Below are 24,282 nucleotides of genomic sequence, written 5' to 3'. Positions count from 1 at the left end.
AATCTCAAGGAGAGAGCCCATAGTAAATTTAGGGCTCTGGTTAGTCCACTGTTGGCTACCTAATTTAAAAGACAAAATAGTAGCTATTAATGCTTCCGGTCTTAGAAATCCAAAGGGGAGAAATGTAGTCCTCTTGTAACAACACTGAAGGGTTATAAACATGTAAATTGTACCTTGTGCTGGATGTGGTGGAGTTATTCCTCTATTGATACAAGTAATTATCCCAATCCAACCGGTGGATGTGTACCTGCCAACATGAAAAAAGGCTCATGTTTTAGAACTACCTGTGGTTCCCCGAATTTAAAGCAGCAGAAACCACCATAGCAATGGCTGGTCATGTCTATGAAATACCTTAAGTAGGTCTGTGGTCATAATCAATGTGTGAGCTCCTTTGAGCTCAATGGGAGTGTAAGCTCCTCCACTGGACCTGAAATTTGATAGCTTGGAACTGCAAGGAGTCAATCTGTTCTAATCAGCACTGTTTGATTGTGCAAAGCTGGAAAGAAAGGAAACAAATCCTTGCTAGATAGTCAACCAGTAATCCATCTGCTGCACCCACTCAATTGAAAACCAGTAGGAGAACAGTATATGCCTGTGAACACTGTTACCTGCCAATTGGTTTGTAGCGTGGCTTTTGGTAAAGGCACATGCTCGTTCTTAGTGCAATCATGGCTGCAAGACAGCTTGTGCTCGTACTTAGCAATCTGCAGGGACAAGAATTCACAATTATCCTGAGTCTATACAGTATCAACTAACTGCATTTCAAGTGAAACTATTAGTGAATACAAAATCACTACTGCTCGCGCCTAGAACTTACCTTCCTTAGTTACGCGTCTAGGCTTCTAATGCCATGTTCAATGCAGTCTCAGAATGCGAGAGGTTGCCTAGCAACACCTTTTGCAGAGAGCGTCTTGACAGCACGCGAAAAACTTGGCAGCCATCTTACGATGGCTAAGGTTTAGCCACTCTACCCATTGCCAAATGTAAAGGCTATCCATAAGTAGAACCTTGCTCTTGCTAAACAGATGCAATATTTCAAAGGTGTACAGACCCTAAGATTGCATAAACGGTCTGGGACTCCAATATGGTCGGAAAATGGGGCACCCTCACTTCATTTTGTGCCATTCAATAGTTTCATTTAAACCTATTCTATCACTTTTAGTTAGAAATATAAGTTCTTGTTCCCGGTGCAAGAGTTTATCTTATTTAATTGTCACTGTAGGACCTTTAATGGTTTGTAGTACTGTCCTTTTAAAATCCTCAAAACCATGGTTCTTTGTTACAACATCTTTCACCATGGGCGCTTTTTCTATTTTGTTCTTCAGGCAGCTTCTGTATTTAGAAATTCTAGTTTTTAGTTTCCGGTTTGTTTTTCCTATGTACTTCAATCCACATGGACAGGTGATCAGATAGATCACATGATCCGAGTTGCAGTTGGAAAACGTTTTCTGTTTCCAAGGTTTAATCAGTCTGATATCAATTAAATCTGATTTCGTAGTGAAGTTACAGGCACTGCAGTGCCAACTGGGATGGTGTCCCACTTTAGGCTTAAGGCCCCACATTTAGAGAATAGTAGAAGTCTGTGGCTTAGCTGCACTCATTTAATTCTGGCTGGAGCAATTACCTATTAAAACACTCTTTTTGTAAGCAAAAAGTGGCGGTTCTGAATGGGGTTTGCTGTTTTTAAACACTTTCCAGTGTTTCCTCGTTATGTTGCAGATCCTCAGGCTGAGATTGCTGAAGGTCGAAACACACACTAGCTGATTATCTATACTCTTTATTGGTTTAGTGTCCAGCAGTGAGTCTCTGTTATTATTCAATGCTCTTTTGGCTGACTTCCTCACTAGTTTTTTAGGGTACCCACAGTCTCGCAGTTTAGACGTAAGAGCTCTGTCTTCAGTTTCAAAAGCCTCTTTCTTAATACTGTTTCGTTTGAGCCATAGGAATGTTCCATATGATAAATTGTCTCTAAGGTGTTTAATATGACTATTCTAGTATAGTAGCGCATTTCTTTCCGTAGATTTATGAAATTGTCTCACTAATAAAAGTCATTCACTAGGAAAGACTGTGATGTTCAAAAAATTAGCGAACTGGTAACTTATAGTAATGGTGAACTTCAAATGAGGGTTTTGATCTTTCAGCCATTCAAAGAAAGAATTGGCAGATTCCTGTGAACCTTCCCATACAACTAAAATATCATCAATGTATCAGGTCCACTGTTTAAATTGTGCTTTAAATGGGTTGCTATCAGAGTAAATTTAAACATTTTCAAAACTTTTAACATAGAGATTAGCTTGGCTGGGGGCCATGGTAGCTCCCATCACTGTACCCTCCATTTGTTCATAATGAGTTCCCATAAACTCAAAATAGTTGTGAGTGAAAGCCATCTCAGCGTACCACATAATAAATGAATTGCACAATGGGTCTGTATCAGGTCTATTCCACAAGACTTCCTCTATAACTGCTAGGGTCGCTTGTTGGGGTATTTAAGTGTACAAGGAAACTATATCCAATCCTATTAAGAGAATTTTGTTAGGATTGAATTCTAGCTTCTCACATTTTTGATAGCTTGGGTAGTATCTTTTAAATATGATTGCATTTGGCTAACAAAGACTTTCAAATAGTGGTCGGCGAACTTAGAAAGGGGTTCTAGAATAGATTTGGTCCCTGCTACTATTAGCCTACCAGGAGGGTTCAGTAAAGTTTTGTGAATCTTGGGAAGGTAGTAGAAGGTGGGAGTGGTAGATTTAGTGTTAATCAGAAATTCAGCGTCCTGTATGCTCAGCCAACCTCAGTGTTCTGCGTTTCACACGTTTAGTTCTATGCTGGCCAACAGTACTTGAGTGGGATCTTCTGGCAACATTCTGTAACACTCTGTATTCTTCAGTTGCCTATGGCATTCATTAATATAATCTAGTTTGTTAAGAACCTCAATGCCTCCACCCTTGTCAGCTTTTTTTATGATGATGTTATCATTTAGCTCTAGGCATTTCATAGCAGTTTTTTTCTATTTTGCTCAAATTCTGAAAGACTTCCACATGTGAGGATTTAAGTCGTTCTAGGTCTGCCATAACTTTGATTTAAAAAACTAAAGATTCTGGGGAATGGGTATTAGCAGGAGGACAAAATGTAGAAGGTTGTCTCAGTCTACTCGCATTGTACGAAGAATTCTCTTGAATAGTGTCAAAAAAAACTCTTTGAGGTGAAGTATTCTCATGAATTTGTAGAATTCACCTCTAAACTCAAAAGGGTCATGCTCTTTAGTGAAAATACAAATCCTAACCCTATGTTAAGCACTTGCTCTTCCATGTCAGATAGTGTATAATCAGAATGATTTACTATGAGTGTGTCGCACTTCTTGTTTGTCTCCTGTAATCGTTCCCATCGACCCTGCTAGGGCCTTGGGGTAAAAAAGCCTGTCTGGCCTATTTCTGTTCCCTCTGGACTGCCGTTTGTTATTTGGACCACATCCTCTTGTTGATTGTCTACTAGTAGATGGGCCTCCATTGGGATCGTCGGTACCACTACTGTCATTGCTAGTACTATATGAGGTGTTCCTGAACCGAACTCGACGATTCCTATTGTTGGGGCTGACTGTCGGGTATGTGGAATCATTGCGATAACCATCTTTAATATAATGGAAAGTGTTTTCATGCATAAAGTTATTGAGATCTTTATGAAGTCTCTTGATTCTCTCAAAGGTAATATTGTCTTTAAAATCTTTCAGCTCTTTCTCAATTTTGTCAATTTCTTTTCATAAGTTTCTATGGAAGCGACTTTCTTAATATCTTCTTCCATTTTTTTTTTATCAATTTATATTGTTTGGGCAGTTTCTTTTGCAGTGTCAATTATCAATATTAGCCAATCCCTACCACAACGGTTCGCTATGTAGCTCCATTGTATTGTATTGTGAATTTCTCATTGACAAGAAAGAGCCTTGGCTCATTTCTGACCACTGGTCACTGAGGTAGAGATTTATTTTTCAAATATTCAAGCATTATTGCTCTGTGTTGTTCTGCTGCTATGAGGGCTGCGGCATAGTCATCACTAAAGGAAAGTAGCCTTCCTTCAGCCATGCCTGACAAGGGTGGACAGTCTCTGCTATAGAAAAATGGGGAACACACAATCACCACTTGCAACTATGCAGGTGACACCCAAATCATCTACAAAATCGAAATTGTACAAGAGGAGAAAAAAACGCTAATACACTGTCTCAAAAAACTCTACGGATGGATGAACACGAACAGCCTCAAAGTCAATCCGGGCAAGACGGAAATCAGGATTATATCCCAAAACCAAGGAACCAACCAATACATCCCATGGCCCACAGAACTAGGAACAGCGCCCACACAATGCAACATTCTTAAAAACCTAGGAATCCTAATGGACAACAAGCTAACACTAGAACCACAAGTAAACACGATAATCAAGAAATGCTTCTTCTAACTGCACACAATTAAAATGATTCTACCATTCCTCTCCTTCATCATTCCTCTCCTGCACAAAAATCTGGCCATCATCTCTCTCATCATGTCCAGGATAGACTATCCCTATACCTCGAAATGCCAGATTATCTTCTGAAGAAACTGCAATGTATGAACAACGCAGCAGCCAGACTTCTCAAACTCTCACGAAGGGACCACATCACTCCAGCACTAAAGATGCTACATTGGCTGCAGTCAAAAACAAATTACATTCAAAACAATGTGCATAACACACAAAGCAATCCACGACCAAGGAGCACAATTCATACAAAAGAAAATCACAATTTACTAGCCGACCAGAACACTGATATCCAACGATGACATCCGCATGGAACCTAAACCATGCACAAGGAAAAAACTTGGCGATCAGCATTCGCTTGCCTAGCAGCTAATCTTTGGAACTCCCTCCCGAGAGAAATATGAACCGTGAAGGACCATCTAAAATTCAGAGAACTACTAAAAACCTGGCACTTCAACTGAGAACTGGACGAAAACGAACGAGCAACACCCACACTCCACAGAATGAACACACAAATGACAAGACGAGGCACTAGGACAGTCCATAACTAAGTACAGGGAAGTAGTGAGGCCTCCAAATGGGAGGGAGAACCAGGTGCACCCATTTCCATAGAGGGCCCTGCTGGAAACAAAGGAGAGAAATAGGACCGATCTAAGTTGAACCACAGACAGAGGGCATTAGAATTAAAGGGGAAAGAGTGGTGACCGAATAGATAAAGCATGGGACCCAGGGAGCTCAAGGGCACAGGCAAGAGACTGCCCGCCCTCAAGGGGCCCAGGGAGGCAATGGTGGCTGCACACCAGGATGCACCATGGCACAAAGCGATGTAGACATCCACTAGTCTGAACACAGGGGTTGGGGGAGGCATCACTGCTATACAGCCCTACAAACAACCTACAAATCTGCAGAGAAAAGAGGAGTGAGACCCATAGCACACCACAATGCACAACACTGACAGGGTTTTGTGCCACAGGTGGAAAAAGTGAGGGAGTACAATAATGTATCACCACTAACCAACCCCACTTAAAACCTCATCCCTCTGCTTACAACTCTCCAACTCTAAAACTAAACACAACCATACCTTCACAGAACAACAAACTGCAAAAACTTCACTACACCACAACGAAACAAAACACACATAGCATCGTACAACAGCACATGACACTACCAACTGAAAATTCACACCTACTCTCAGCGAACGGTGTAAGCTGAAACTGAAGCTGCCAACAGCACATCACAGCTCTCATGCGCTTTTTTCCTGCTCAGTTCTACTAACTTACCCCCACACCTTACCCTCTTGCTTTCATATCTGCTAGAGCACCAGGGGACCACGGTATAAATATCCTTTAACATAACATAACATAACATAACAGAAGTTGAGGTTTGGCAATATTCTTGGTGGATGTGCCAGAGAGAATGGTATTGCAATAATCTAGTTGGCTCCCAATGATGTCTCTGGCTAATGTGAGGCAGTTGTTAGAGGACAGAAACTTTTTACTGAGGTAAATGAGCTTGGTGGAGTATACAGCTGAAGAGGCAAGGGCCTTGACATGTTTTTGCATGGGTAGCTCAGAGTCGAGGTATATACCCAGTGTTTACACATGGCTAGAGACAGCAGTAATGTTTCCATAGATAGAGAAGTTGAAGGCTGGGTCCAAATGTTTGAACCAATGCGGGGAGCAAACAATTAGGAGCTCAGTTTTATTATCATTCAAGCAGAGATGATGGTCTGCCATCCAGGCTTGTATGTTGCTAAAGACTCGATTGTTGTTGTCAGAGTCTGTGGTATGGCTGCCGGTGAGTGTCAGTAGGACTTGGGTGTCGTCTGCGAAATTGGTGTACAGGATGTTGAACAGGGGCTTAATGCACATGTTATACAATGTGGTCGACAATCACAAGCCTTGCAGAATCCCGTAGGATACAGTGATAATGTCAGCTGCTTTGGTGTCAGTGAACATCCTGGAGGTGTGGTCACTGAGAAAGGAATTGACCAGGCTGGCAGCTTCTCTATAGAGGTTGAATTTAGAAAGTAAGGTGCTGATAGAGGATATCATGATCAACATGATCAAAAGCTGCAGAGAGATCAATTAAGAGAAGGATGGTGAGCCTGTTGGCATTGCGTATGCTGTCAAGCTGGGTCTTGAGTTCTAAGAGGGCAGCTTCAGTGATGTGCCTGGGTCTAAAACCAGATTGGCTTGAGCCAACGAGGTTGTGAGTTTCCAGGTGGGTTTGGAGATGGGTGTAGGCAGTATGATCAAGGATATTAAGGAGGAAGAGTACCATAGTGATGGGGCGGTAGTTGGTAGGCAGGAAGGGTCGTTTGAGAAGCAGAGTGACCCAGGCTTCATTAATATCTTTCGGGACCGAGCATGAGGTGAAAGAGGCAATAATGAATTTTGCAATGGTGGGTGCAAGGGGGTAAGTACACATCTTGAGGATGTGGGAGGGGCAGATATTTCCCTTACAATTGGATGGTTTAAGGCATTGGATGATGCTTTAGGTGTCTGTAGGTGGGATACAGGAGAAGTGCAAGGGTGGTGCAGTGGTCGTGGTAGGCTTGGCTTGGTGATGGGGAGGTGTGACTTTAGCTGAGAGCAGGAATTATTTGTGGATGCTTTTCTCTCTGAGAGTGTGTGTTTTGTTAACAAGGGCGGACTGGACAAGCGAGCACCATGCTTTGTCTTTTGTGAAGCTGTTGATGGGGGATGCTCGGGATTCAAGCTGCTTGAATATTTTGAAGAATTCCCTTGTGTTTCAGCTGCCCTCGCTGATTCTGTTGTTATAGATGGCAGATTTAGTGGTGGTGATAGTGGCTTTGTAGGTGTTAGCCACTGAGAGAAGGAATTATTTGTGTATTGGGTAGAGGTTCTTTCTCTAAAGGTGTTCCTGAGAGCGTTTGTGTGTGTGGAGAGTGAAGAGTTCCTCTGTGAACCAGGTGTTTTTGGTAGTCTTTTTCTATAGTGTGGGTTTTAGAGGGGCATGGTGGTCAAGGGTACATAGCAGCGTGGTGTTGTTGGCAGTGAGAATCATTTTGGGGTCATTGTTGTCCGGCAGTGCAGCAAGAGAGGAATCAATGGTGGGTGCAAGCATCTCCTTGGTGAGTTTGCGGATGTGTCTCGCTGTGATGGGGAGGGGGTTTCTGCCTTTGTGAGGAGTCATAGGTTTCAGAGTAGTGGTAAAGAGGATAAGGGAGTGGTCAGTCCATGGATGGGGTCGATGGTGCTGACTGAGATATGTATGTTGAGGTTAACGACCCACTCAAGGGTTTATTTATTTAGGGTGTGGCCTTTGGTGTGGGTGGGGATGTTAATTACTTGGGTGAAGCTCATCTCTTAGAGCGATGCAGTAAGGGCATTTGCTTTGGTGTCAGTGTTATCATTATACCCAAGGTTGAAGTCTCTGAGTAGTATAAAGAGAGCAGGAGTTCATAGCTTGGCAGCAAGGGTAGGGAAGAGCTTCTGATGGGCCTCAATGGATTTAGAGATAATAGCGACTCCTCCGCATGATTTGACAGGCCTGTCTGACCTGAGAATGGAGTATTCAGGGGGGAGGGATAAGACTGGGCTCGCTGCATCATGCAGCCAGGATTTGGCGATGGCTAGTAGGTTGAGGCCTTTTTCCAAGATAAGTTTGTGAATGTCTGTGCCATGGGCACAGAGTGAGCGTGCCTTAATGAGGCCCAGGCCTTAACTCAGGCCGTTACTAAGGGCTTAGGGCTACTACCAGTCTGATAAGCCTGCCCCCATGCCATACACGCTATTAGCAATGTAGGCACAAATCTGGGTTGATAAAAGCCTTTTTTAATGGGAATTGGCTTTGCAAGTATCGATTTCCATTTAAAGAGAAACTACAAAAATGGTCTCCCCTGAAAATAGTGAAAGGAGCTTGCACTGAGTTCCTTTAGTATTTCCATTGCAGCACAGTACGACATCCAGTGCGTGGGGGGAAATGGTGGCAGAGAGCATGAGGGCTGCTAAGTGGTCTCTAGGGGGCCCCGTTGTGCAGGATTCTGAAAGGACAGAAGGGTGCGACGGAGTACTAGAGCATACAGCTAAAAAGAAGATGGTGGCATGAGCTAAAAAGAAGATGGTGGCATGCAAGAGAAGTGCCATAGATTAGGATGGAATGTAGGCTTTCATTGCCGGATTTAGTCCATGTTCCTGCCCACTTGATTGGCTGGCATCTGTCTCTGGATCTTTCATTTTAAGATCTCTAGCAATGGGAATTGATAGATAATTGATTTCTGCAACGTTATCTATTTCATTTCAATTTGTAATAGTTATTTATAAGCAAAATGTTATTTATTTCAACCTCCTTTAATGTGAGCATTCTCTTTTGTATCTTTGGAATAAAAGGATGAGCATTTAATATGAAAACACCTACTATGTTTAGTATGCAATAAAGAAGATGATTGCACGCACAGTAATATATATGTATTAAAGCGAAAGTAGTAAGAAGTTAATGGTTTATGCCACTTAATAAAATGCTAGTACAAGAGATACATATGGGACTGGAATATGGACCTCGCCAAATCCCCTAATTTCGGACGGGCAGCAAATGCTCTTTTGAAAAAGCTGCTAGAAGTTCCAAACGTTACTTTACACTTAGAACTAGGACGGGTGTCGATTGAACACATGTTAACTGCACAACCGTACTTTACTGGCTCTCCCTATGGATCTTTCCGAGTTTGAGCCGTTTTAGGGAGGACTTGCGGGATTTCGGGAATCAAGGAGAGGCGACTTTCCATGAGCTACTCCTGTGACGAAACAATCAGAGTGTACAGAGCTGCCTGGTGTGTTGGCTGCATCTAGTAGTATTTGCTGAAAGTCTACTGTGATCATGGAGTAGTTGTTCCATAGGAAGATATTGGAGGCTGTTCTGAATTCCTCAGGTAGGTCTCGGCTCCAGCGATATACATAATCTATTCTTATAGTGATCCAGGAATATAGCTTGATGAAATGTGTCCTTGATGGAAGCACTAGTTGTATTTGAACATGTGCCGCGTTATACTCCCTCTCGCTGTGGTTGAAAACCGATGGAACCCGCAAGTGTCTGCTTTTTTTGTATTTTTATAAAGGAGCATGGGAGATCTTATGACATGAGTTGTCTGTGTGCCCTCATTTTAAAAAGGTGCAACCTCCTGATTTGAAGCCCTTTTGACGAATCATAGAATCAGAGAAGTAGGTCGTTGTTAGTGGCTGGAAGTTTGTATAAATTAAGTTAGTTTTCCGAGGGTGTGTTTGTCCTGGTAGATTTTATTTATAAAACTTGGTTACGAAGGGAAAAGTTGAAAAGAATCGTTATCTAATTATGTAAATTTATTGTACATGCAACATAATGACAATTGTGAAAGCTAAATTGTTTACTTGATTTTTTTAATTTGTACAGGTGATATGTGAATACGATATTGCATGATTTATATTCATGTGTGTGAAGCGTTGATGACTTTTAGCAAATAAAGCAAATTCCTCATCATAAAAAATAGGTACAAGAGAAATAAAAAATATCCTGGTGGTATGCAAAGGAAGACAAACTGAAGCGGCTGGCTTTAAAGAAACATTTGGCAAAGTTAATAAATAACTGTCCTGGGTCTTACTAGTGGAAGTTACAGTCCTAAAGGCACTGCGTTGACAGGAAAGGGTCGCTTCAAAGTCCAGCATTCATGGACTTGGTGATTTAATCAAAGGCTTTGTTCATCCCCTGGAATGTTAAGGGGGACTCAGGTTTTTATTTGTTTGCTAACTTTTAACATATGTACACAATGTAAGCGTATAGAGATAAACTATTTGTAAGGTCGGGGTTAGGGTCAAAGCATGGAATTGAGCACATCGGTCTGACACTGAGACATCTTCATTCAGTTCAACTTCAAAGCATTAACAACATACATTGTAAGATTTATAAACACCACTCTGCACTTTGTCAAGCACCCCCCACTGCACAACCCCCACAGTCCCATCCATGCTAAGAGGATGAAACGTGAAAGCAATCAAGAGAGCATAGAAACACCTGCTGCTCCCTTATGGCTGACGTCACTTAACATTTTTGCTTGGCTCAGCACTGCTCCTTTCCTGTGGTGTGGTCAGTGGTCCATGTCTGCTTCAGTGCGTCCCTCTCAGTCTAGCCTGGATTGGATCTATGTAAATCATGACTGTGTCCTGCTGACCCATGCTGCTGCTGGCGTGATGGTGAAGCAAAGGCCAGACTAGCACAAGCACGCTTCTAGGACGGAGCAGACAAGTGCCCCCAGCCGTCGGACTCCACCACCAGTCCCAACTCGGACTCATTCGAAGCAAGGGAGCTCATGTAGGTGAGATTAGCAACTAATATGTGCTAGAGTGTTCCTTGATGTAGGTCTTCGTAGGGATATCCACATGTGTAGGATTAACAAGTGAGGGTAGAACCTGTTTTGATAGCAAAGTGCCTAAATGCAGATCAGTGATCAAGTTCATAAATACTGAATTAGTGCATGGGTTTGTCGTTCTGCTGGTTAGATTACCAGAGGGTAGTTCTGTCATATACGTTTGATGTTAGGATGTCATATACGTTTGATGTTAGGAGTGATTAGAAGCTTAACGTTTGGATGGTCCGCTGATATCTAGTTCTGCTCTGGGATTATCAGCGGAGTATCATTAGCAGTGTCTTCTAGGGCTGAGGGGTTGGTGCATGAGTGCATGGCCCTGATCAAGCTAAAGAGTGTTGGAGCTTGGGTTATGGGCCTAGCACAATCACGCCTGATTAATGACGATAGCTACCATTACACCTTAGCACGTGCCGAGTTCCTGCGCGTGAGGTGATGAATGCATCTTGTTTGGTACAGAAATTCAGTCTGGGTGCCACTATGATTTGGGAATCACATCTGGGCAGAGGTCCTAGGTAGTGGAGTTGGAGATCATCAGGCCAGATGGTCTATGGTAGGGTCTGTAGTCATCAAGGTACCATGTCAGGTGCCTGTCTGATTGGTTAAGCAAAGAGCCAGGTTTTGAGTGCCTTCCGGAACACCCTGTAGTCTTCATTGTCTCTAATGCCAGTAGTCAGTGATTTCCACAAAGATGGCGGCAGGGTTGAGTAGGCTGAGCCTCCGATCAGGGGTGTTGCTAGGTCTGGAAGAGATCAGGGGCTAAGATAATGTCAGGACTGGTGGGATTCGGGGTTAGCTATAGCCTTTTGGTTGTAGTCCCTGAGCTTCCATCCGGGGCTACAACCAAAAGACCCGGGGCTATAGACCCCTCACCCCCCTATCCCACCAAGCAACGCCTCTGCCTCCGATCCTGGTTGAATTGGATGTGGGGAAAGCTAGGAGGAAGGCAGTGCTTAACCTAAGGTTGGGAGGTAGGGAGTGATCTTGTCTTGTAGGAATTTGGGGCCTGCTTTGTGCAATGCTTGGTGGGTAATACAAAGGAAGTATGCTGAACATTTTGAACAGACACACACACATATCCACAAATTCCCCCCAAAAGAATTCGACAAAGGTATATTAATATGCTATATGTTTTACGTTGTCTACACCATATAACCTAGCCACATGCCAAATTTCAGGTTTGTAGCATGTTGAAGTATGCTGAACATTTTGAACAGACACACACACACACATCTCCAAGCATTGCAGACCGTTTAGAAAAAAAAACGCTTAAAGAAACCATATTAGAAAAACATACATTTTATACTTTTTACAATGTTTACACCATGGAACTTACATGCCAAATTTCAGGTTTGTAGAATGTTGGAAGTATGCTGAACATTTCAAACAGACACACGCACATCTCCACAAATGTCCCTTTTATATTTATTTTAATTTATTTTATTTCTTTCATTTGCATAGCGCACACCAACCCTCAGTCATCAGGGCACTGGACAAACCAGTTCCATGCAGCCCAGGGGCAAGGGATCCCACGTGGTAACACGCAGAGGTGATTAGTTTCAACTTGTACTACACATCACATAGAGACAAGATTAAGTGATAGATATAGAGATGGATGAACAAATGGTATATTGCAGCCTTAGGGCAACTAATGGCGAGCTCCTCTAAGCGCTTAAAAGGTTTGATCATAAGTTTCAATACAGGCTACATAGATGTGGTGCTCTTACATTGAGGCTGCCCAATCTTATGCCAAAATTCAAGTAGTCTTAGAGTCACCTTTCGTTTTTGCACCCCTATTTGTATTGGTAAAGTCTTCTTTTCAAAAATGGCCACTTGATTTGCACACTTCAGTTCATTATGGTTTAATTTGGATCTTCAATTCCAATTATTTAATGTTACTTCACATTATTTTTTTGTAGGCTAGAGTTTTCCAGATAGAAGATACAGCAATTGGTATATAATTAGGAAATGATAATTTTACAACTCCCTCGACACGTGTTTCTCCATTACAATCAAATGGTTCTTCAGGAGGGTTGGTCTTGCATACATTCTTTGCGTTCTTGTCCCGTCGCAATGTTTGAAGAATCAATTGATTTCTATGAATTGTATATTGTCTACTTCTTTGAGAATGCCAGGGTGGTACATGTCTATAAGTCATATCTTGGCATCAATGTTCTTGTTATGGCTTGTTTTTGTTAGTAAATGCTCCTTTCGGATGGTGCGAACAGTGGCGTGTTAACCACGACCGTTCACGTGCCCAGTTTACCCACCCATACAGACGTCTCTGAGCCCCATGTGTCCTAACCTAGATTACCTAGAATCTCTCCAGCACACAGGTAGGGCTACTGCCGATCTGCACAAATCCACGCCTCACATGTGGCATCTTGCCTTTCCCTCGGCTCCCACTAACTCCTATCCCCTCCTCTTGCAGGACTGAGCGCCAAGAGGCCACCAAAATGGCAGCCCTTGCCCTACAAAAGACTCAGTTACATTACAATACAGATTCAGAACCTGTCCTTGTCTTCGTGCTTATAGAGTGCTTGCACTTCTCATCGGCACTGCTGCACTTGTTAAGGGAGGACTGCACAGGCACTTCTTAAAATAAAGCCGGCACTGAAAGGCACCGGTCAGGCTTCTTCCCGCGAATGCAGATCATATATGCTTGACGTACTCCTTATGAGGTATATCAAATGACCAAGAGGCAAGCATTTCTAACTGCGAGTCGTTCTAAGCCCCCATATCCTCGTTTGCACAGGCTTTCGGGTTGTTATCAAACAAAAGTTAGCTAGAAAAAGATAGAGTTCCCAATTAAGCCATTAACACAAACTGGAATGCACTCCTGCTGGCAACCAAAAATAGCCACAACATCTCAGCCAGCATGTGTTGTATTATAACAGTCATCCTTCATAAGACGACTTTAAACTTACATTCAAAAATACTGCTTGGTTAGACCTTGCATTCAGCTGGCAGAGTGCCCAAAAGTAACCCTAATACTTTCAAGCTGGTTGGAAAATGTATTTGCAGTTCAGTATACCATGCAGAAATAAAATCAGCTCGAGTTGAGAAGAGTTGTGGGAAAACACAACCAGCTGTAATAAGATACAGATTTTTAAGACCTTTGTTGAGTCTTTCAGTCAAAAGCAACTAGCCACTGGGCGCTTCTACAATAAGGCAATTCTAGGCAGCAGTCTAATGTGCCAAGAGAAGGGGGCACCTGGAGGTTTGCCATGTTGACCCTGGCCACATTGTGAGGTAGGTGGAAGCAAAAATGGTGTAAATCCTTGCTTGGACCTGGGCTACCCCTATGATCCTAGAGGTAGCAGAGTAGTGAAACAATATTGTTTTAATGTTTGCCTTTGCCATGAGAATAACACAGAAGGTCAGACCTGGCGGGCAAAAAGGCACCCGCAAGCAGACGTCGTAGTTTGCTGGTCTGGTAACAACAGTACTGGCAAGCTTACCGATACCGTTGTTACCGGACCAGCAAACTCATAATGAGGCCCAGTGATTCCCTAACAAGATACATCTAGTTGGTAACTATTATTATTAGGTCTTAATTCCTAAAATCAAGCGAGAAAACCCAACATGTGTCTTTCCATGTCCACCGCAGTCTTCTATTGTGTGGAATTCGTCAAGGGTTTGCTTGTTTTGTTTGTTTTATTTGCTTATATAGTGCACCGAGCTCGAAGGTATCTGGGCGCATTTTCTTGAAGTACATAGTTACATAGATTAGATACAGTACAATATAAAATACGTAGATCATATACAGTACAAAAATGAGATACAGTGATTTATACAATTTTGAGAAGGTGTAACATATATACAGGACATGGAGTTTTGCAGAATTTACAAAAGGTGACGATCATAATATTAAGGTAAGCATAGCATATTTACAGGTCATGCAGAAATTACAGTGTATACAAAGGCAGGTTGGATAATTGGCATTAGGAAAGGGTACACTTTGCTAGAAGTGGTCAAAGTGGTGAACATAACATTCTGTGAGCATAGGTCGGGAAAGTTGCTGAGGTGTAGGATTCACGCTGGGTGACATAAAAGTCTTCGGGTAATAGTTCTTAACAATTGCTGTACGACATAGTCATGTACCTTGGATTTCACCTACATGTGTAAAAGAAGCATACTATTACTGAACTGTAATTATTGAAAAAGTTCAGACTGCTCAACATGACACTGTCAGTGAGTCATGCGCAACTGGTCAAATGACCACATCAAAAAAGTCACACTCACCGTATAGACAATTCATTAGTCTTGCTGGGTGGAATGGAAGGAATACACATTTCTTCAAAACACTGGAATGATGTCATACAAGCCACGGTGTGTCCAAAAGGGGGGTTAGACAGTTTACAACAAGACAACACAGGAGAATAAAAAATAATAAAAGGAGAAAAGAGATAAGAGAAAATAGTTCAGAGTTACCTCTTATAAACTGATCATAGGTCAACATGGAGGGTGCAGTACAGAGCACTCAGTAAGAGTGAATGGTCACCTCTAAAAGTCAAATACTCACACTAAAATCGTCACTTGAACCACATAGATCGCAATAGTTGGTTCAAAATAACTTGGAAACCGAATTTGCGGGCATGGGCTACTGGTACGTCACCAATCACAAATCCTGGCCTTGACCATGTGTAAACTAAAACGTCAAAAAACAACAACAGTCTGTCAGTATCTCTGACAATTATTCCAGGTAAATTACTGGTTGTCTAGTACCGGTAATCTTTTGGTGCTGCAATCCAAAGACTTACTTGTAAATGATGTCCTGGGCCAAACAGATAAGGGATCTCAGTAGTCCTTGATGCTGTGGAAACTATAAATGTTTCACATACGTGTGCTAGATGCATTCGTGGTCCCATCAATGCTGTAAGAAAAGACACAATGGGAAATCCGTTTCTGTGCAGGTGTGGGGCTCATTGCATGTACAGAGCAAGACATATATCGTTAAGGGTGCGTAATAATAATTTGCTCCCTATCTATAACGAAGCGACTAGAGTCAGGTGCGGTACCAATATGGCTGGCGCCAGTCCGTCGGCTCCTGCCGGATGTAGTCTAAGGCTATCAACATCACTGTGTGCGGATTAGGACATTGCCACTCATTCCGATGGCAAACTGAAACAATAACTATCCATTATTATGGTTCCACTCCCATCGGTGAACCCATATCAGATGTAGCCATTGTCTATGAGGTGCTGTTGCAGTACTACAGTTACATGTAGACACTGCTGCCATCAGTGGACCTCTTCATTCCTACATGTTATAAGGCAGCAGATGGTAATGCACCTCGCTAGTATCCATTATGGACTGTGCTACATCTATAGTTCCATGGTACGTCTTTATAACAAATTATTGAATAATCAATGAATATATGACGGAAAATATATAACGACAAAACATAACACAATTTTTTCTTTTTTGGGGGTCCATCAAACTCCTGTTTCCCCCAGCTAAAAACCCACCCCAACTGTTTCCCCACAAGGTTTAACGGTTTACCCCACACCACATACATTTTAGTTATTTTTTTCATTATATCATTTTCATTATATATTCATTCGTTATGAATTTTTCATTATAAAGACTGTATACCCCTTGGTACTACACACAGCCGTGTCAGTTGTCAAATGAGTAAATAAGCCTTTTGGAAAAGAATATTTCTGGCTGTGATGGGAAGTATCAACAACATCTTGATAACCCCAGTAGTAGTTGTCCATCTAGAGGATGCATGGCAGTTCAGTAGGAATGGAAGTGTGAATACAGATAAGAGGGGATAAAGTAGAAATTAGAAGTGGTGGGCTGTAGGAAGTCGGGAAGGGAGAGTTGGGAGCGTAGTTAGGGTGTCCCTGAGCTTAAAGAGCTTTGGTGAGAAGTGCTAGTCGCTGCTAGAAAGAAAGCAGAGTAGATGGAGAGTGGTCTGTGGGGTAACATGAAATGAAGGCTAGTGGTGAGTTTTTTGCAGGCGAGAGAAGATAAATGAGGTAAGGGTTTCATAGTAGCTGGACTTGGTAGCATCCATGGCAGTAGATAGAGCAGAAAGGGAATCCTTCTAGGAGCTAGCAGCGAGTCGAAGCAGACCGTGTGTCACCGGTGTAGGTGGGGTCACACAGTCATCTTGTGTTAGCTGATCTCGGGGGGATCTAAGATTGAGGGTAAGAGGAAGTAAAAGTGTGAGTCGGTAGTGGTGTTCAAGGGGGAAATTGAGAGCAGATTTGAAATAAAGGTTGGCCGGGTGAAAGGCAGACAGTGTGGATGGGGGAGAGGGCTAGAAAAGATTATGTATAATTGGGTAAAATGTGGAGCTGCAAGGTCAAGTTTGAATTTGAGTTTTGTCAGGAGGGAGCTGGGGAGATAAAGATGATTGGGAAATGACATAGAAATACATGTAAGAATAGACTGACAGTGAAGAGCCAATAGGGAGGATAGATAAGGTGAGAGAGGATGATGGATTGAGAACCAGAGAGTTGCTGCAGTTATGGGTCAGTTGGTTATGGAGAGTGACCAGGGATAATGTGAAGTTCAAGACAGTGGGCAATGGTGCTTTTAGGAAGGTTGAAGTCTTCCATGCCAGTAATCAGGGCTTCACTCATTAAGGTCAGGGAAGAAGTAGTTGCAGACTAGGGAAAAGGGTGGGAGCAAGGGGTTGCACGGCAGCATGCTTGTAGGAGAGAGGGAGAAAGCCAGATGGTCGGAGGATGGTTGATGAATTTTTCCTGCTGATCTGTTGCCAACCCCTTTTTTCTCAGTGCAAGGTTGTGTTCAAATTCAAACAGCATATTGGTGCAACTTTGTTTATGCTGTTCTCTTACTTGGTGGCACCTGCGGCCCCATGTCTACGTTTGATTTGTTTCTCTGTTGCCACAGTACTACATGCTTATAGTTGGTTTGTAGCAATACATTGTCTCTTAATAAAACAATGATTTAAACATGAGGTACAAGGTCCAGTGGGTGTCTGCTGCCAGTTGATCAGCTATTTCCAACGCCATACCCCGGAGCCTCTATGGTCAAGAATAATTTGGAGAATAGGAAAGTGCTGTTCATTTACACAAGATACACTAAGGTGGAGTTTTGTCACTATGACCAGGAACCCCCATTGGCCATTTACCATTCTTCTGCTGCACTCAAATGAGACTCTGCGAGATTTCTGTGTACTACTCATCCATTAAACTAAGATGAATGCACCGTAGTCTGCATTTCAGATCACTTATCTAATTGCAATTTTGTTGAACATGTCTCTATTTTCTGCCCTCTTTTGAGAGGATCTGCTTGGTTTCAGAAATGTGTTGTTCTTCTGTTTGGGTGGATGGAAAAGGCTTACCAGGTTTTCTGATGCCCGGTCCTCCCTCAGGAGGCAGAATGACAGCTCTCACTGAGGGTTCCTGTTTCAAGACCCAGATGATAGGCCATAACATGGCTGCTACAGTCTGCATGTTGTAATCATGTCTGTAGGAATTCACTAGCAGCAAAGACCTTCATGAGTTGGTTTCTAGTGGTGGTGCAGAACCCAAAGACTTGCCAGGGTGGAGGACATGTCTTGGCTACCACGTAAATCAATATTTATATCGTCCCAGCCCATGAAGTTCCTTCCTTTTGGATTTGTTGTAGAAATGGTCTCCCTTGGTGTCTACTGTTACGATGCATGGTTGAACGACGTTATCGAAGATGGACTACTGTAACAGCCTCTATCTAAATCTGCCTGCTTCTACTCTCCGCCCTCTGCAACTCATCCAGAACAGGACTGCAAGACTTGTCCTTGGCCTCAAGCCCAGGGACCGTATCTCTCCAGGACTGAAATCGCTACACTGGCTCCTGTGGCTGCGAGGATTAAGTTCAAAACCCTCTGCATTGTCCACAAGGCCTTCTGGGGCCTAGGGCCAAATTACCTTCAACTCTCCCTTCCTAAATATCTTCCTTCTCGAGCACTTCGCTCTTCCGCCTCCAACTCCCTCAAGGTCAGCCGCTTCTCCAAGCAACGAGTTGGGGGGAGATCTCTCTCCGCAGCAGGGGCCTCCCTCTGGAGCAGCCTTCCTGCCTCCCTGCAACTTGAGGAGAACCATCTCCGGTTCCGGAAGCACCTCAAAACATTCCACTTTGCTTCTGCTTTCTCTCTCCCTCTCCCCCGCTAAATCACTGAAACTGTACTGAATCAGCAACTGGGCCACTCACCAATCTCGGTCCTTGGCCCAGCCACTCTCCCCTGCACTGCCTTCCTGGCAACCCCTGCACTGCGGGACTGTCTCTGTATCCCTACAGCCCCCCTTCCCAGCACTTGTCTGCACTTATCTTGCACTTGCCACCAGCTGCCCCTTATTATTTATCTTGTTCATTACTACCCATGTACTGCACTTTCCCCTCTCCCTTTCCCCCTTGCACTTTTCCCGTCCCCCCTACCCATGCACTTGCGCAATCTGAATGACACCTGGCCTAGTAGGATCGTTGTCTGTCTCCCCTTGTTCCCCCCTCCCTGCCTCGTCGCGCCTTGAAACACTTGTGTATAGGCGCGATACAAATGCCATATCATATCATATCATATCATATCATATCTGGTTGTTTTTTTATTTTATTTAGTATCTTATTCTTGAATTACTGTGTGTTTACGTGGAGGTGTGTATACATGGCTACACCTTTCTGAGGTCAGGCTTACCCTACCACTGTGTATGCTTGTCCACCAGCATGGGTCTCTTTTATCTGGACGTCTGAAGTGATGAAAAATGTCCATGCCCGGTTGTTGCATTTCATCGAGTCTACATTTCCACAGTGCTGGTGTTGGTAGTTCAGTTTAGTGTGGATGTCTTTGCAATCTTAAGCCGCCCCTTGTTGGTTCTTCATGTACTTCATGCCTGTCGGCCCTGATATGTCAAGGGGGGCTTTGCCATCTTTCAATGATTTGTTTTGCTCTGTCCAAGCATATTCTCACCTTTCTTTGGACTGTTCACACGTTTTGCAGACGGGTACCTCCTAGGATCTCCTGTAATTTCTCTTTGCCAGTAATTTGGGTTAATTGTTTAATCGACTTTCCTAGATTGAGGTCTTATTGTTTTCGGGTTTTCTATGACATTGACCCTCATTACAAGTTTGGCGGTATTTCCACCAGATTACAAGTGGTGGTAGACAGTGTTAGTCCCCATTTACTGGAGTCCACAGGACTCAATGGAGATTTTGGTGGAATTACTGCTGGCGTTATTCTGGCACCGATAATTCTGCCGATTTTGCTGATTTCTGGCAGTAAAGCGGCAGATTTACCTCCAGATTTTTGCTTGCGGTAAATCCTCCATGTCCCCACTGAACTTGTAGAATGACGGTGAGGTGATGCAGCGGTAATGAAATGACCACTCCGTTACTGCTATTTGTTACCATACCGCCATACTTGAAATGGGCCCATTATGTTTTTCTCTCAGTATTTAGGCTTTCTTGCTGGAACCTTCCAGTTTTTCACACCCGTGAGCCTTGGTGATGATGATATGGGTTTTTAAAGTCGTTATGCCACTTTCTGCCACCTCTTAGTTCTGGGTTGTGTGGGCAGTGGTTGGGGATCCTCCTTTTGGCAGTTATTATTGCATTGTTTCACACGAAAAAGATCATTTTGTTTCAAACAGGTCCGTCCAAAGGAGCAGGACTGTTATTGCTCCTGTGTTGCCTGCTGTCCCTGGTGCCTGTGCCTTACATTGAATTATCCAGGGAATGAGCAATGGTCGCAGCTGTGTGGCTGTAACTACACTAGATCCTTATGGACGCCATCTGCTCTTTTGTAAAACAGAGCAACCGGTGGAATCCAAGGCATCCCAGCCTCTCCACTTGCATCAAGATGTGATTCAGACTGAGACGGGCGGATTCCCTGCACAGAGCAGGAATATGTACAGAATTGAGCTCGGTGCCCTGCCCCATGCATGGAATCATCCCAATCAACATGGCAGAGAGATGAGAAAAAGAGTGGAGATTGTGCTTGCACCTTCATAGAATACCATTTTCTAGACTCATCAAAATTAGCCTAGTCTTTTACTGAAGTTCTTTGTGCTCGTTCAGTTATACGCTTGAGTTGGATTTCCATCTCATCATGGTGACTAGTTTTTGGTGTGGAAAGCAGTGTCATGGCTGTAGCATGTGGAATTATGGTTAAGGTTCCTATGTGACTGATCATTTATGCTAATTCTTACAATTGCTTCTCTGCCTAATTTATGTGTGGAACTGGTGTTTCGTAATGGAGAATATTTGTTATATGACTCATGTCTCTGTACATCCTAAAAAAAATAAAGATTGTGATCCGGAAATGCTCTAATCACTTACTGGTAATCTTCATTACTCCAACCTTAATCTTCCTCGTCACGACATTGGGGGTTTTGCCGTGCACCCCCTGTGTGGCAAGTGTGATTTTATTGTGCTGCCTGTCTATTTCTAACAGTAATATTGGTTTTGTCCATGGTCCTCATTACGACCCGGGCGGTAAGGGATTACCGGTACCGTTAAGGGCACTGGTGCCGGTAATCCCTTACCGCCCAATTACGAGGTCCCTTTGCGGGTCCCTGCCATAACGGCTGGCTTTACCAGCTGTTAAGGAAGGGACCCGCAAAGGGACCTTGGAGGTAATTACGGTACCACAATTTGCGGTGCCGTAATTACATCCTTCCCCATTCCCATTGAGCCCTATGGGGGCAAGAATGGGAATGGGAAAGGGCCAATGGTGAATGCAGAATTACCGCCCCTCCAACCTTGGAATGGGGCGGTAATTCTGCCATTCACCATGGCGGAATCCGGCGTCAACCATGGCGCTAATAGCACCATGGTTAACGCCCGGGTCATAATGAGGCCCCATGTGTATAATGCCCAGGCCAGTTGGAGATACGAAACATTTTGTAAAATGATAAGGGCTAGCACAGTTCTCCATTTCTAAGGCATATGTCAGCCTCACAACATATAATGAGCCTCATTACAAGGGTGGCACTCCCGTAATGAAGGGTACCAGTACGGGACCGCCACCCTTCATTACGGGAGCGCCTATTACAATGTTCCCTTTGTGGGACCTGGAACAGACGTCTGGTGAAACCAGACGTCCTTTCTGGGTCCCACGAGGGGAAGAGGGAGCTAATAACGGCCATTCGTAATGTGCCCATTATTACCTCGCTCCCCATTGCCATTGAGCCCTTTGGGGGCTCAAATGGGAATGGGGATGGGTTCCTGCAAGGAGGAATTACCGGGTCCTCCAATGTCGGAATGACCCGGTAATTCCTCATTGCAGGAACCCAGTATTGGAGCCCGGTATGGAGGCAGCCATGGCGCTAATAGCACCATGGCTACCGCCATACTCGTAATGAGGCGCAATGTCTGTGACAGGGAAGAGGAGGACTCAGTGTAATGATTATTGCAGAAAAGTAAACAGAGTATTACATATGACAAGTGATGCCACAATGCCAACAGCACTGCTCCAGCAGCACAATGCTTATATCTGCCATCTCTCATTGACAGCTTGGAAGAGCTGCTGTTCAGCACTGCGCTGTTTGTTTGCGCAGGAGGATGCGATCTCAAGGGAGCAAAGGCAAAACAAACTTAAAAAATGGCAAGGTAGAAATTGAAATTAAGAAAGAAAGATAAACGTAAAAGCTAATTTTGGAAAAAGAACAGATCTGGAAAAGAGGTGGCAAAAAGCAAGGCAATAAAAAAGGGAAAGTAACTGCAGAAACATGCATGTGTTTGCATCTGAGGGTTAGTCTATGTCTGTGTGGACACAAGGGAGGCCCCAGGATGAGCCTGATTGTTTTTTTGGTTTTTGTTAATGCTAAATAGTTGTCCATTTGCAGGTGCGTCAGATACGGTGCTTGCAATGTGCAATGTTTGGAAAGGTGCTCGGTCATGTAAGGTAACATGTAAGGGCAATTAAAGTATTGAATCTGGTGTGATCTATTAAGCTTGGTAGGGTGTAACTAACAGCACAGTGTCTGGCTGAGTTTGGTACGCTGATGAATGCATGACAGTGTCGCGCAATAACCTAGCCAAGCCTTGTCATCTGTTTTAGGGTCATTGTTGTTTTGGGGGGACACATTGGCACTTGCATGGTCTTTGGCACTGTAATGGGGATATGAGAGATTTGTTTTGGTGCATCTTGTCTGCGCTGTTAGTATTCGGTTAAGGTATTTGTTTTTATGCTGCTGCTCGTGCTCTTCTTGAACGTATGTGATTGTGTAGCAGGTTTTCTGTCCGTTTTTGGTGCTGTAGAATAGCCGCACATTGCCATCAGCACACCCTTTGGCAATGGGTTTGTTTGCATGGTAGTGTGATATTGGCTCATCTAATGTGTGGTGTTGCATTGGCTGCTTTGGAATACAAACCATTCTAGAGATATGTAACATCTACTACGCCTACTTTCTTGAATTTGCAAGACTTTTTCAAGTCTTGAGAATCGTTAACATACAAATAAGTGGAGACATTCTACAGCTTTAAAATCCAATGTTAATTCAAGCGGCCCTTTAAATACTACTTACATTAACATGGAGGTTGTCTGAAAGAATCAGATAATACACACAGCTTCAGAAACTATCCTTCTTCTGATCACCAGATTGCAACCGACAGCCTCTTGTTCTTGGTTGTCTTCTTCATCATATCCTACTCTTTTTTCCAGTTGTTTCGAAAATGATAATCCTCAAGTTTTAATCTGGTTACACAATGCCTTCTGCTAAGGAAGGAATTGGGCTCCTCCTACAGACGAAAACTGCAACTGATCCACCAATTTCCATCCAGTCCAACACATTTTCAGACTTTCTACCCATCTCCCCATCCCCTCCAAGCATATGGAACAACTGGTGGTTAATCAGCTTCAGTCTTCTCTGTTTGGCCACCATTGTCCGTCCCCACTACTGTTGGTGTATGGGCCGTGGCATGAGATGGAATTGGCTCTATTGGGCTTCTGTGATGGTGTCCTTTCCACTGTGGATCAAGTGAAAAGTGTCCTTTTGGTCATGCGTGATTTATTGGTGAACTTCTGCACAATTATAAATAAAATCCTTTTACACACTCTGTGGTCAGAAGGGTTGACAAACCTCCAATGGTTTTCCTCTTTTTTAGAAAGTTAGACCCCAATGTCCTCCTGGTTCAATTGTTCTTTCATACCACACCATCACCCGAGTAAAATTGTTAGTAGCCCTGGGATCTACTGTCCAAAGTGATGTTGTGCCCCAGATCAACTCTGTTGTTAGCAATTGTTTTTATAAGATTAAAACCCTAAACAGGCTTCCTTCTTTGTTGTATCTGAAACATAGAGTCTTATTTGTGGAGTCCGCTCTAAATGCAAGAGCTTTGATCATGCCAGAGAATGACCATCAGAGGGAGCAAAACATCATTATTATTATTATGATATCTATTGAGCGCAGACCTAGCTTCGGGAAGCAACGGAGCGCTTTACAATCATAGAGCAAACATGGCATTCA

The sequence above is a fragment of the Ambystoma mexicanum genome, chromosome 1q (assembly GCF_040938575.1).
Source record: "Ambystoma mexicanum isolate Mex_15411 chromosome 1q, UKY_AmexF1_1, whole genome shotgun sequence".
In the NCBI taxonomy this organism is placed as follows: Eukaryota; Metazoa; Chordata; class Amphibia; order Caudata; family Ambystomatidae; genus Ambystoma; species Ambystoma mexicanum.
Note: the sequence above shows the minus strand (reverse complement) of the source record.